Below are 13,060 nucleotides of genomic sequence, written 5' to 3'. Positions count from 1 at the left end.
AGATAGCAGTAGCCTCAAAAGAAAAACAGTTGCAATTATTGAGCATAACTCTTTGTAAAATAGTGATTGTCTCCATGGGATTGAGATATAGTTTCAGATATCATCTGAAAAGTGATATCAATAACTATTAACTGAAAACTAAACTGCAAGAAATTTCTCAGATAATGGAAAAAAAATCTATTTGACTGTTAAAGTTTGGGAGTCTGACCAAACCACTTTTGACAATGTAGCATAAAACTCCAATGACATCTGCTTTCACTACCACAAAGCCTAAGTGCCTAATCCTGATTATATTATAAATTTAAATGGTTCCACTGTTATTCTGGTTTTGATAAGTATGGATGTAAATTAAGTCAGAACTGTCCCCTAAATTACTTTGTTTTCCTTTATTCAAAGGGAGAATATTTACAAATACTGTCCTGGTAAATACTGTCCTGGCAAATGCTGGTTGCACAGCATTTCATATGTTCAAAGTACTCCATGGACAGTGATGAATCAGAACCAGCAATAGAAGATTATTAACTAAAATACTCTTTAAGTAACATAAAGAGATACGAAGGAATTCAGCCATGAAAGTTGGGTTTAGAATTCAACAAATTTTTATAAATGGAAAGAGTGGATGTTCATGAAGTCAAAGAGTTGAACTTTTACTATGCATTTTGTAATAGTCTGTTATATATGGTAATAATAGGTACTACATTCATTTACCATGTTGGCAGGAAATAAATGCATTTATATTCAAAAAAAAGGCTGCAAAATAACTCATTTAAGTTAACTCATTTTGTAAATCTAGTTTTGAAGGCATTTATTAATGCCATTTGAAAGAAAATATAATACAAGAAGTGCTGGGGATCAGTCATGTATATACGAAAGATCCTACAGCAACATTTAAGCTGTTGATTGTCATAACTAACAGTGAAGTGATGTAATGGAATCCCTATAATGCTTTTGACAATTACAGTTAATTACAAAGAACAGCATGTTAAAATGCAAATCGGGTAGCCATGCATGTCAGCTGACTGCACAGTCTTAATAAAGCTCTTGGATTTAGTCAATATTAATTCAGTGTCCTTGCCCACCTGAAAGCACCAAAACTTCTTTCAGTGCAGAAGTTCCTCTACTACAGAAAAATAGCTGATTTGAGCAGTCAGCTTGAGCAACACTTTTCTGGTAAAGCAGGTGTCTTTGGAAAAGTCCCAAACCCACTGAAACAACAGTGTTTGTATAGGAATAAAAACCCACTCCAAACAATAAGTACACAGTGAGCTAAACGCATGTCTTTGTGCAGTAAAAGCTCTTCTTCAGGTTCATTATAGGTAGTCATCCACAGAGGAAAACATCAGAAGAAGTTCTCTTTTATTCAGACACATTGCTGTCTTCAAAGACAGGAACTATTAGAAAGGGAGCCCTTGAGAAAAAAACAGGCTTCATTTGTATGGAAAAATAGAAAATAGCTCTTTATGTGACAGGTTTGTTTCACAGCTCAGTCAGCTGTGATTCAAGCTCACCATGAGGTGCAAATAGATTCCCTCACAGTCAACTCCATCTTTTTGTTAAAAGAAAGTCAGACACAACAAACTCCAAGGCAACTCTAAGAAGGTAAGGTAGAGGCACAGATAGTTGCCCACCTGTCCTTGGCCATCCTGACAGTCCCATTCAGGCCCTTGTGGTGAACCTGCCGCAGAGGCAGCCAGTCCTCTCCACAGAGCTCTGTGGTCTGAATGATGTTGCATTCCAGGAGCTTCATCCCATATCTTCCATATCTGACACCTCATAAAACTCAGGTATTTTTCTGACTGCTCTGGAGCTGTTCTTTTCAGCTGCAAGAGCATATGTTGTAAAAGGTAACACAATGACTAAAGCATTTCCTGTTAAATTGTCTGCTGTATTATTTTACAACTGGCAGAGACTCACCCCTTACTTTTGTTTTGGGGGACACTGGGGGATATTTTATGCTGTAAGTTATGATAAAATGTGCATTTTATCACTGAGTTGCAACACATACGTAGATTGCTTCAAGAGGCTGATTCATCCTGCAAGACGTTTAATAACAATATTATACTATATTCTACTCTTTTATCATCTCCTCCAGAGTAAAAGACATTTGTTTCACTGCCACAGGTGTAGTAGATATGCCTGAAACAAACCTATTATAAATGACACAGATGTAGGTTTGGTCATGCCAGACATCATTTAGAGGGTGGACTTGTCCAAAGCCACTAAGCTCCTGCTTGCTTGATTTGGCTATCGTTAATAAGTTTTACAGAAGAATGAAGACAGGAATTGATGGACAAGTGCCAAACGGTCCTTCATCCTCCACTGATCTGTAAATGATTGAAAAAAAGGTGATGAGTAATATGAAGATTTCTCCATATGTTAACATACAGCTTCTCCACTGCATAATGCATTACCATCCACAGGGAGTTATTCAGGTTTTGTGAGCATAATATTACACCACATTTATGTTTCTCAGGAATCCATGGTTGAACTAATAGAGACACAAAAGGTGTTAAAATATTTGCAAACTGTGAAAACACATACAATCCAAATACCTAAAAACATGCCTAAAATGTAAATCACCTTTTATTATAAAGGCATGACCTTGTTCTCCTGCTGGGTTAGGTTAACAGTGACGTGACTAAACTCAGTGAAGTTCTGCTGATGTAAAGCTAGTGTGACATTAGCTTCAGGCATGAGTCTATGTTGAGTGCTGATAACTTTTCAGAGCCTTTCATGCCCCAAGGCTAGCAAAAGAAAGATGTAGAAAGGGCTTATGTACCATGAGCAGAACTAAAGCCTGGGGCTCTGTTGCCAAATGCTGGGCAATGCAGCTTCACATAGGTGACCAAGGCATATGCGGATGAGTAGTGGTTGTACAGAGAAGTGCTGGCCTAATTTACCCTGCAATTATGAGCTTGATAAAAGTGGTATGCAAAGGTGGCTGATCACTCTGGTTTGTTCCCATCCACCTGGCTGCCGATGCCTATGCTCAACATCCTGTGATGAAAATTCGTCATGATTTCAGGAGGGATGGTTTTCAAGTTCAGGCGTGAGGCCTATACTCGTCAGTTCCCTTGGGTCTGCTCCCAGTGTGCTGGCTGCTGTGCCTGGACGTCTGGCTCAAAAGCCTGCTTCCCACATGCATGGCCATCTATTCCCTCTCAAATGAAAAGCTGGAGACCAGCAAAAGCTTTAAGCAACTCCTGCCAGCACATAGTGATAGAAAAAATGTTACCTGCTATAGCAAAATGGAAACCTTTGTCATCCAATAATTAATCCAAAATTGAAGATACTGAATTTCATGGCATCTTCAGGTGAAGAAGAAAGATTAAACTGGTTAGCCACATTGCCTCAGCAGTCATAAGAAAATAAACGGGACAGGGCACATATCTTAACAGCTATCCTTTAAGCTCTCTGAAGTCTCAGGCAGATGCCTTCTTGTAGAGTCACTGGGTTCACAGGTGCAGGGTTTCCTGAACAACATACCTCCGGCAAAGATTAAAATGTAAAATCCAGCCTGATTTTGATAGCTGAGGAGTCACAGTATCTACGGTACTTTGTTTATCCAGCAGTAGGGTACATGTTGGAAATGGGTTTTTGTCATGATTTGTCTTTTTGATAAATAGCTTTCTAGAGAAAGTTTTAATAGTGAAAGAATATATATTGTCTTTTTAAAGCAAAATATAATTCTTAAGTAATTTGCACAATAAGTCTGTGACAGGTATTATACAGAAGATATTATTAATGGTTTGGCATTGCACCATTCTCAAGACACAGATTTTGTTTGAGTAATTTGAAGATAATTACACCATTAAAAAAATCTACTTTGATACACAGGAGAAGAATGAGTAATTCTGTATTATTCAGTGGAATTCAAGCTATAATGAAAGAAGACTACTACAGGCAGGTGTGATATTAACTCTGCTAGAGACTTTTCAGTTAATAGAGCTTCACTGAGTCCAACACACAACAATAATCTGAACACAGTTTCTTGTTATTTACATTAGGTAATGTAAGAGGTCCTTCCCTTTTTTTACATCAGGATTAGTTTGTGTGGTGCCAGAAGTGCACATTTTTCTGTCTTTTTTTTTCCTCTTTTTGCAAAAAATGTCTGTGTAAATCAATATTTGGGCTATTGGCTCTGTACATGTTGGAAAACCTTTTGTTCTGCAAGTACCTGATTTTTGTTTTTCTGCAACTATTTCCACTACTGTGCCAGTAACTGTGGGTTGGGAAGGGACAGACTATTCTGACCTTCATCTTTAGCAGGCTATTCTAGCAATCAGACTGGCAGAAGGGGCAAAGCTGGGGCCATCCCCTCTCCTTATACTCTCCGCCCTGCATCCTCTCTACCCTCGCCTGGAGGTTGCTGAGCTCCAGGGCTGTCAAGTTTCCGAAGAATCTTGTAGGACTTGTAAGCCTATATTTCCAGCAGCCTTTTGTGCCAGGATATCAGTCTCCTGAGAGGTCTCTCACAGTCTTGTTTAATCAGTAAGAGTGATATGCAGTCTAGCTCTACATTAGACCTATGTGTGTGAATGTAATGTAATGCATGTAGGTAACATAGATATCTGTCAGATCCTTACAGAGTTTTGGCCTATTTCTGCTGGTGCTGCAGCTGAATTGTTAGCATTTTTTTCTTTTTTCTTATTTTTTTTTCATGAATACAAATTTTCAGGTGACATACAATATTTATTTGGATTTATGGACTAGTGTAAAGGTCTCTTTCATAAGGGAAAAAGTGTCTATGCACAGGAAAAGGCATAATTCACAGAGATAAGTTACTTTATACTTTTGTAAATTTGGCATTTCTCATTTACATACACGTGCACACAGGTGAAATACAGAAGTGTCCTTCAATTGAAATGGCAAAAATAGAAGCTAACTGCATTTTTTTGTCTTTAAACATCTCTGTGTGTTCTTGATAAGTATTGGGAAACAAAGATTTATTATTTGTATGTTTTCCAGTGCAAAGAGAATGAATGTTGGCATGAGCACAGAGGCATTGTGTTCTAGATAATCAAGTATAAAAATGGTAAAACAGTTGACTTTTTGGCATCGTGCACCAATTTGACTGCCTTTGACTACAGGCAGCACAGTATGCTAACCATAGCATGGTTCCTGTAACATATTAATTCCTAGTGTGAGTTTTACACAGCCTAAGCCTACCTAGTGTTACAACTTAATACCTCATATGTGTGAAACATCTCCATAACATGAAAGCAAATCCAGCCTACTCAGAACAAAAGTACACTACCAAGGAAAATAGACTGTAGTATTTATCTTATTCTTTTTTTTTTAGTCTTCATTTTATCTTATTATTTCCTTTTATTTTAGGAAATAATAGTAGCAGGAGATCAGAAATGCAGCTGGCATATCGCTGCATAAATGTTCATCCAGATCCGTCTTTGCTTGCTTCTAAACCTTAACAACAGTTGCTTTGTGCTTCCCAGGAGGAGAACAGCTTAACGAGAATCAGAATATTCCCTTCCACTACTCCTGATCTGAAATTACAATCCACAGGCTGTCTTTAATTTCCTCTGTCAGACAACCGGACCTATGTGCAAGTTAAAACAGAACGTCCCCAGTCGTCCTGCAAAAGCCCTTCGGCAAGATACATTTGTGCACAGCTAAAACCCCGGGTTCACGCAGAGCGAGGCATGCACACGTGCGTGCACAGAAAGAGCATTCCCGTGAAGGTGCAAACCCCCAGCTAAACAGCCTGCTCCATTTATCACCTATTGCACTGACACCCATCCGTTAGGGGCCTAACTTAGTGCTTTTGGACGCCTGGAGTCACTAAGCGATGGCAAATACACAAGGGCCTGTGTGTTTAGGTCCTGAAGGTCAGGCTGCTTATTTTTTGGCTGTATTTCTGAAAACATTTTGAAAGAAAATGTTTGTTTTTATACATATATATATACATATATATGTGTGTATATATATATATATATACACACACACGCACCACATATTCCCCCCACACACACACACAAAAAACCCTCTGTTGGTAATGGTACGAAGACGTGAGGATTTTTAAAGCTGTTTTTAGCTAAATAAAGAGGGGGAGATGAAAATTTCCTTGGGAAAAGCAGCGCAGCGACCGAGGGAAAGCCGTCTCCTTCGGGAAGCTCGGCATGCCGGCGGGGCCGTGCTCGGGCGTTTGCCCTCGGGGCGCCGTGTGGCTGCCCTCTCCCTCCCTGCCGGCCTCGGCCTCGGCCTGGGCGGCGGGTCCCGCGCCCTCCCGCAGATGTCCGGGATGGTTAGGATTCGTCAGGTCACACCTCGGCCTGTCAGAGCACGGCGCCTCCTTTGCCTGCTGCAGCCCATCGCTTCATTTCACCCGCACAGAGGCCGGCGGCGAGCTGGCCTCGTTAGGCGCAGGCCGCCGCCGCCAGCCCAAGGGAGCCCGCTCGCTCCTGCCCCGCTCCCCGCCACGACCCCCGGGCCGTCCTTCGGCCAGACGCTGCTTTTATCAACCCCGGTCGAGGCCGCGGTGCACACGCAGGCCGCGGGGTCTGGCTGGGCTCGGGCGCAGGGGGCCGTCACCCCCCAAGCCCCAGGCCCGGCCCGCGGGCTCCCCCGCCGGCAGCTGCCTGCCCGCCGCCCTCCGTCCTCGCCGTCCCCACGCTGCCGCCTGCAGAAGCCCCACCAGAGACACCTCCACTGCCACCCTCCTCCTCTGCTTCCCGCAGGGCTTCAGACGTGCAGAAAGCAGATCCCAGAGGCGGAAAGGTGGGACCAGGGTCTTCTCCCAGGGTTTGGGGAAAAACATGCCCTTCGAAGCGCTGCATTACCCACAGCACATGCACACGTGAAACCTGGCTCTGGCTTCACGCGTGCTCTGCAGTGAAGTTAGCCGTTGCTGTAAGCTGCACTATCAGACGTAACTAACCTACCCAGACCTGTGGTGCTCAGGGTCACAAGAGGTTCCCATGTGTGTTTTTAAATAGGAAATCTTCCAAAGAAGCACTATCAAAGAATGTGTTGTAACATTTTCTATATAAAGCTGTCTACATATAAAGTAGATTGCCTATCAACAAAAGTCAGGCGTGAAAACCTATTGTGCACAAACATACAATCTCCAAATGAGTATTCACAGCTCAGAAAGTAGTGTAGTAGTTTTGCACTGGAATGATTCAGTTCTACCTTCTGTATGCATGTGTGCACATTTCTAACTCCTATCACAAGAAAAACTACATTTAAATTTGTTCAGTACATTTTCCTGGCATTTTTTTTATGGGGCTTGAAAAGAAGAAACAGAAACCGCTTTCTTCCATGAGTAGCCGACATGGTATTTAGTTGGCAAAGGGAATTGCGTCAATAAATTGCAGGCACATGCTGGAGAAAGCTGTTGATAGCATAGCAAGAGGGAGATTTTGGAGTCTGAGCTGTTCTCTAGTGGGTGCTGAAGTATTTCCTAACGAGAAGCAAGAATCTGCGTTCATATTTCTTTGATGCTTTTACTATCTTTGCCTCTTCTTGGAAATGAAGGGCAAAACTTTTCAAAGGCCCTTCCACTCCCCCAGTTTGCAGCCTAACTGTAACTGCACCGCCTCCCCATCCCCCCGTTTTCTTTCCCTTTCTCCATCCCCTTTAAGTTGTAATTCAATCTCTTCCAACTCATGATCTCTTTTCTCTTTTTGGTGCTCCCTCCACCCTCTCTCTCTCATTAGTTTAACTTGAGTTAATTAGGAATAGTAGGCAGCCCTCAATCCGTTATGTGTTAAAATAGAACAATCCAAAACAGAGAAGCGCAGACACAACTATGTGATTTCATTGTCTAAGGGAGACAGAAAACCAGTGGGGATTCTCTTATCAAGACTAACATCTTCCCAATGGTTAATCTAACTGGCTTTAAAATGTTCCACAAATGGAGATCTAGGATAACAATCTTTCCGTGTTTCCTTTCTTTTTTTTCTTCTTCTTTTTTTTTTTCCATTTCATCATTGGCAAGAATGAGTGAATCGGATTGACATGGAGGTGATAGAGGAAGAGAAATAGTCTGCACGTCAAAATGACAATGTATATTACATGGTTAACAGAATGAGTGGTACGTGCAATGGCTGCTGTTATTTTCATCTGCTGCCGTACAATAAGCTCCTTTTTTTTCCAAGTGTATCATCAAGATCACTCCCAATTCAATGCAGATCAAGTGTTTGCTTGAAGGACCTCTTTCTATGAGTAATATCACTTGATAAATGTGGAACTGAAGTAAGAATCTAAGTGTTCACTTGTTGCTGTTACTGCATTGTGTATATATAGAGGTCATGCCTGGTGCTGTGACTGTAGTGCTGAACATAGACCTTAGGGCAGAGTGTGCTGTGGAAGTGAAATATAACAGATCTAGGAAATCAAGCCTTGATTGTAAAGGTAAGGCCTTGCATTTTTGATTGACTGCATATGATACTGTTTGGGTTTGATGAAATGCATGCTCAGGAAAGGTAGGTAGAACTGTACAGACAATACAAAGCTACATGTGTGTATTATATTTATATATGTCTGTGTGTGCTTGTACGTATGCATAAATATATATAATGTTTAAGCCTTTGAAGAACGTTGTGTGAGATTCACAGTCTATCAACAGTCAAATTTATGACAATGGCTACATAAAATTGTTAATTTTGTATGCGTGTGCACACAAAGGTGGTAGTAATTAGTGTTAATAATTTATCCATTAATTAGTAATGTTTTTGAAACTATGCTTTGAAGTTAAAAGAATTTCAGAAGTCTTTCTGACATCTGGTATCCAGGAAACAGAATAAGAAAACAGTCTGAAACAGGGAAGAAAGGGAGACTTCAGAGGTACTGCAATCAAAATATCATTATATATTTTAAGAAAAGTAATTTGCCTTTCTCCCCCCCAAATTTCTTTATGACAGGGAGAACATCAGACTAAAGGGGTACGAAAGGGATGTATAATGAAAACCAAAATAAAAGCTTGATTATCAGAAAATATAAGAGTGTTAAAGTGTTGGAAAAGCTACTGTTCCTTCTAAAAGGCATCCTTGGTACTTTTTTCTTGAGAGTGTGGGAGTGAGTTTCTAGCTGGATAGAACCTTAATGAGACCAAGCAGAGAGATGTTGCAGTAAGTTTACTTTTCCCACAGCTTCTGATTGAAAAGTTGGTTATTTATTGGTTATTTATACCACAGGTATTAGAGCATTTATGTTCAAACTGTACTAGATTCATGAGACACAGATTTGTCCCTTATGACAACCCTGTGTTTTGTCTTTGCTTTATGCAGTAAAGCAAAAATGCAGTGACGTGGGTTGGTCTATTTTACACCATAAGTAAAAAAATACTTTTATTCCTCTGTGAAATTAAAATAACTTACAGTGATACCTCCTGTTTCAGTATCAATAATAAAAAAATCTGTTGTATTTACATAATCCTTTTCCTTCTCTAAGTATCGTAGATCACAGTGGGAGAGTTGCATAAGACAAAGGCATAAAATTTTTGTTTAATAACAATCCAGGACGTGTTTAAACTCTATAGTAGATGATTTTAAGGATTTTATGCAGTTTTAATACCTGAGGTTATATCAATTACAGTTATATATGTAGGCTGAAACATCTTTGAAAAGTCATAAAACACATATAAACTCACACATAAAACCATTGCTTAGTCAGAAACTAAAATAACAGGAAAAACAGTAAAACTAAATTAATCTAGCATCTATCCAACAGCTATCCAGCAAGTGCATATCTTTAGAAAGTCAGAAAATACATGCCATTGCCATTCTATCACATACACAGCAAAGTTACTGGTGGTCTATAGGAGTAAACATATTTATCCCCCCGAATGCAGCAGATCAGAACCACAGTTTCTGTCATTATGCATTGCTTTCCCCCTTTAAGACCGACATGCAAGCCCCTACAAATGCACCGTGCCTAGAACAGCACGCTTCTCAGCCTAGCGCACACAACCCCCCTGGCTCCCATCAACATACACTGGCGTGGCGAGAGTAGGTGAAGGATAGTGCTACGGTCTGGGGAGAACCGCTTTAGTATGCAATGCCACAAATACTACAGATATTTGTAGCAAGTGGAATTACCCTAGAAGACTGTTATGTGACTCAGGGAAAAATCCACAAAAAAGGCTGTTTCCAATACGTTGCTATCTATGAAATTAAGTCGGACACAGTTTTCTCAGCACATACAGCTCCAGCTGCACGGGCTATGAAACTTTGTCAGAGCTGCAGGATGCAGGATTGTATAATAAATGTCTAATAACCAGTTACAGAACTACGAGCAAAGTAACCCTGAAAATGTACAGATAATGCAGGGGTGGCTCTGTCCTGTGGGAGTTAATGGCACACAGACATTCACATGTGTGGTTTCCTAACTGGAAATATTGTAATGTATAAAGCCAGTGGTTTTGAAATTTATCCTTTAAGAAACACTCCTTCTAGTTGATTATTAACTAGAAACTACTGCAAATCATTTTGGTGTGCTGCTATATTCTCAATGCTTATACTTCTATTGTAGTTGATTTTACACAGTTCTTCAGACATGTAGATATAGCAATATCTACATATATGTACATAGATATTTCCAGAAGGATAAGTGTACACATAGGTCAAAACAGTGGTATTTTTTGGACTTGACATTCTGCTAAAATTCACGTCAGAACTAAAATTCAGGCTAACAAATATTTAAAACATAGATTGCATATATACTTCGGCAGATTGTAAAAAATTAAAAAAAAAATAATACTGGCACCTACGGAAACAAATCCAAGAAGCAGAAAAGAGGTACTGAATAACAAATCTCAAACTGCTGAAGTTGTAACATCACATTTCCTGACTTCAGTGAATCTGCTCAAGTTAACTGTACAGAATATTAAAAATAATCAAACAGTTTCTTCTTTTGTGCTGTCTCAGGAACATGCAGAATATTATCCAGCATGCTAATTTCCTGAGAAGTCAGAGATACAGCAGAAAATTTTGATGACATTAGTAAACTTATTTTATTAATATGGGCACTGACAAGGGATTTAGATATTCAGGACAGTTTACTGTACGCAGAAATATGCACCAGTTTTGGAGAACGCTCCTTTCGGTAGTAGATATTCCATGCTGCTTAGTATTGTCTTTTGCAAGAAATTTGGAGGTAAAATAGAACTGCACCTTTAAATGTAATTGCCTTGGCGGTTCATTTTGTGAGACTGATGTTAAAACAGTATAATATATCGGATAATGAGGCTCCGTATTCTCTCTCCCATATTAGGTCTAAAATGTTCTCATAAAACTTTGGCATTAGCTTTTCACTTTTAATTAAGAGATTTCTTGGGCCTCATATCTGAGCAGATTATTTTCAGTATGCGGTGGGAATAAGAGAGTTGGGTATACAGATGTCATTCTCTAACTTCACAAATGAAGCAGTGGCTGAAAGCATGGAGAAAGGACTGCAAGGTCCAGGCATAGATGGCAAACACCCACGCCTTTCCTTCAGCAGAGAAGCTGCTCTGAACCAGCCAGGTGCACCAACTCCGCCGCTGTAGATGCTTTCCGCTCGCTGGCACTGGCTGGTCCTGCCTTCTGAGAGAAGCTCTGCTTCTGTAAAGCAAACTGGTATTTCACAGAATGTCAATTTAAGGACGCTGCTAATGGGAGGACTGTGTAAAATCATACTGACGCATCTCTAGTTCTAAATCTGATAGAATCTAATGCCATTATTTTAAAGCTTGTTAGTTGGGTACATTTTTTTACATTTTGACTGAAAAAAATAGGGGTTTCTAAGTAAACATTTTCATTGAAATTGAGTATTTTTTCCAAAGGTATATGATTACTTTTATATGTTGTTTATATAGGGAAATATCTGAAATTACTTAATTTGTAGGACAAGAAGCAGACAAATTCTTCCTGTAACAGAGTACCCTATCCAAAATGTCCTTTCCTTTTTTGAACCCTGTCCATCCCTTCTCACAAACACTCCCTTTTTAGCCCACTGCATAGCATTACATAGAGTCCCTGCTTCTGCAAATGCTCACCACTGGGCAAAGCAATTTCTGCTGTGAATACTCATGCTGAAATTCCCTGTATTGACTGTCCAATTCTAGCCACGAATCTGCTTGACAAAATATCTGTAAATAATACTGAGGTTAGTATCATTTCTTGATTGTTAGCATATAATTTAAGCCTGATTTGGGGTAAATGAATTTAATTTTTCTTGTTTTCTAATTTATGTTAGCATTAATCATTATTTTAAAACTATTTAATAGAGTTTAGAGACCTAGGAAGTACTGTCTTTTTAGATCAAAGCAAACAGCTTTTCTTATTTTGTGGTCAGATCTGTGAGAGAATGAAAAAGAGGTTGGAGATTTTTATTTGGAAATTTTTGTGAAGTTACGACATTCTCATGTGTTTAGAATTTTACAACTTTTCCCAAAACAAATTGTCATGAGTAATTTTAAGAAATATTCTTTGTGGACTATGCATAAATTGAACAATGAAATGCACAAATATACATAGCCTTAAGAGCATGTCATCCGTGTAGAATATTTAACTAACTCTACACTTCAGTTCACAACAAAATTAGGGACTGGATATTATGCTGATGGAATGGATTTGAATTGTCTTATCCAAACTTCATTATTTTTAGGTTCACTATTGCTGTTTCCATATAGCATGACCAGACAGCTAGTCCTCTATCTTTATAAACAAATGTATAAAAATTAGGTAGATTTGTTGCTGACTTGAACTTAAATGCATTACTTATACAGCTATAGCTACACTAAAAGCACACAAAACACTGTAGTCCAGTCTAATACAACATTCATATTATTTCTTTTTACGTGCTGTCACAAACTGAAGAAATGGAAGAATAAATTCTGAGATTAATATTGTTAAATGTCTTGTGCACTTTGTCTTTCAGAGCTTCTTATGCTGATTATCCTTCCATTCAAAAACTGCTGTCTATGCTGAAATATTTTTAATTGCATCAGGTGAACTGAAAATGCAATTCTCCAAATACTGAACATTTCTAAACTGTGAGTACTAAATGTATCTATAAATTTGTTTAGCTACTAAGTGACATCTTAATATCCCCCCTTGAC

The 13,060-nt window shown here is 39.3% G+C and overlaps 1 protein-coding gene across 1 annotated transcript in view; it reads left to right on the top strand.

Annotated features, from left to right (window-relative positions):
* Nucleotides 1-11,995: 11,995 nt before the first annotated feature.
* LOC112981888 (aldehyde dehydrogenase 1A1) overlaps nucleotides 11,996-13,060 on the top strand; it is a 51,006-nt gene continuing 49,941 nt past the window's right edge. Inside the window, exons 1-2 of the mRNA XM_026097881.2 lie at nucleotides 11,996-12,105; nucleotides 12,880-12,994. The gene's annotated coding sequence lies outside the window, so the exon portion shown is untranslated. The remainder of the gene's footprint in view (nucleotides 12,106-12,879; nucleotides 12,995-13,060) is intronic.

The sequence above is a fragment of the Dromaius novaehollandiae genome, chromosome Z (genome assembly GCF_036370855.1).
Source record: "Dromaius novaehollandiae isolate bDroNov1 chromosome Z, bDroNov1.hap1, whole genome shotgun sequence".
NCBI classification, from domain to species: domain Eukaryota; kingdom Metazoa; phylum Chordata; class Aves; order Casuariiformes; family Dromaiidae; genus Dromaius; species Dromaius novaehollandiae.
This window is presented reverse-complemented; position numbering and strand designations above follow the sequence as displayed.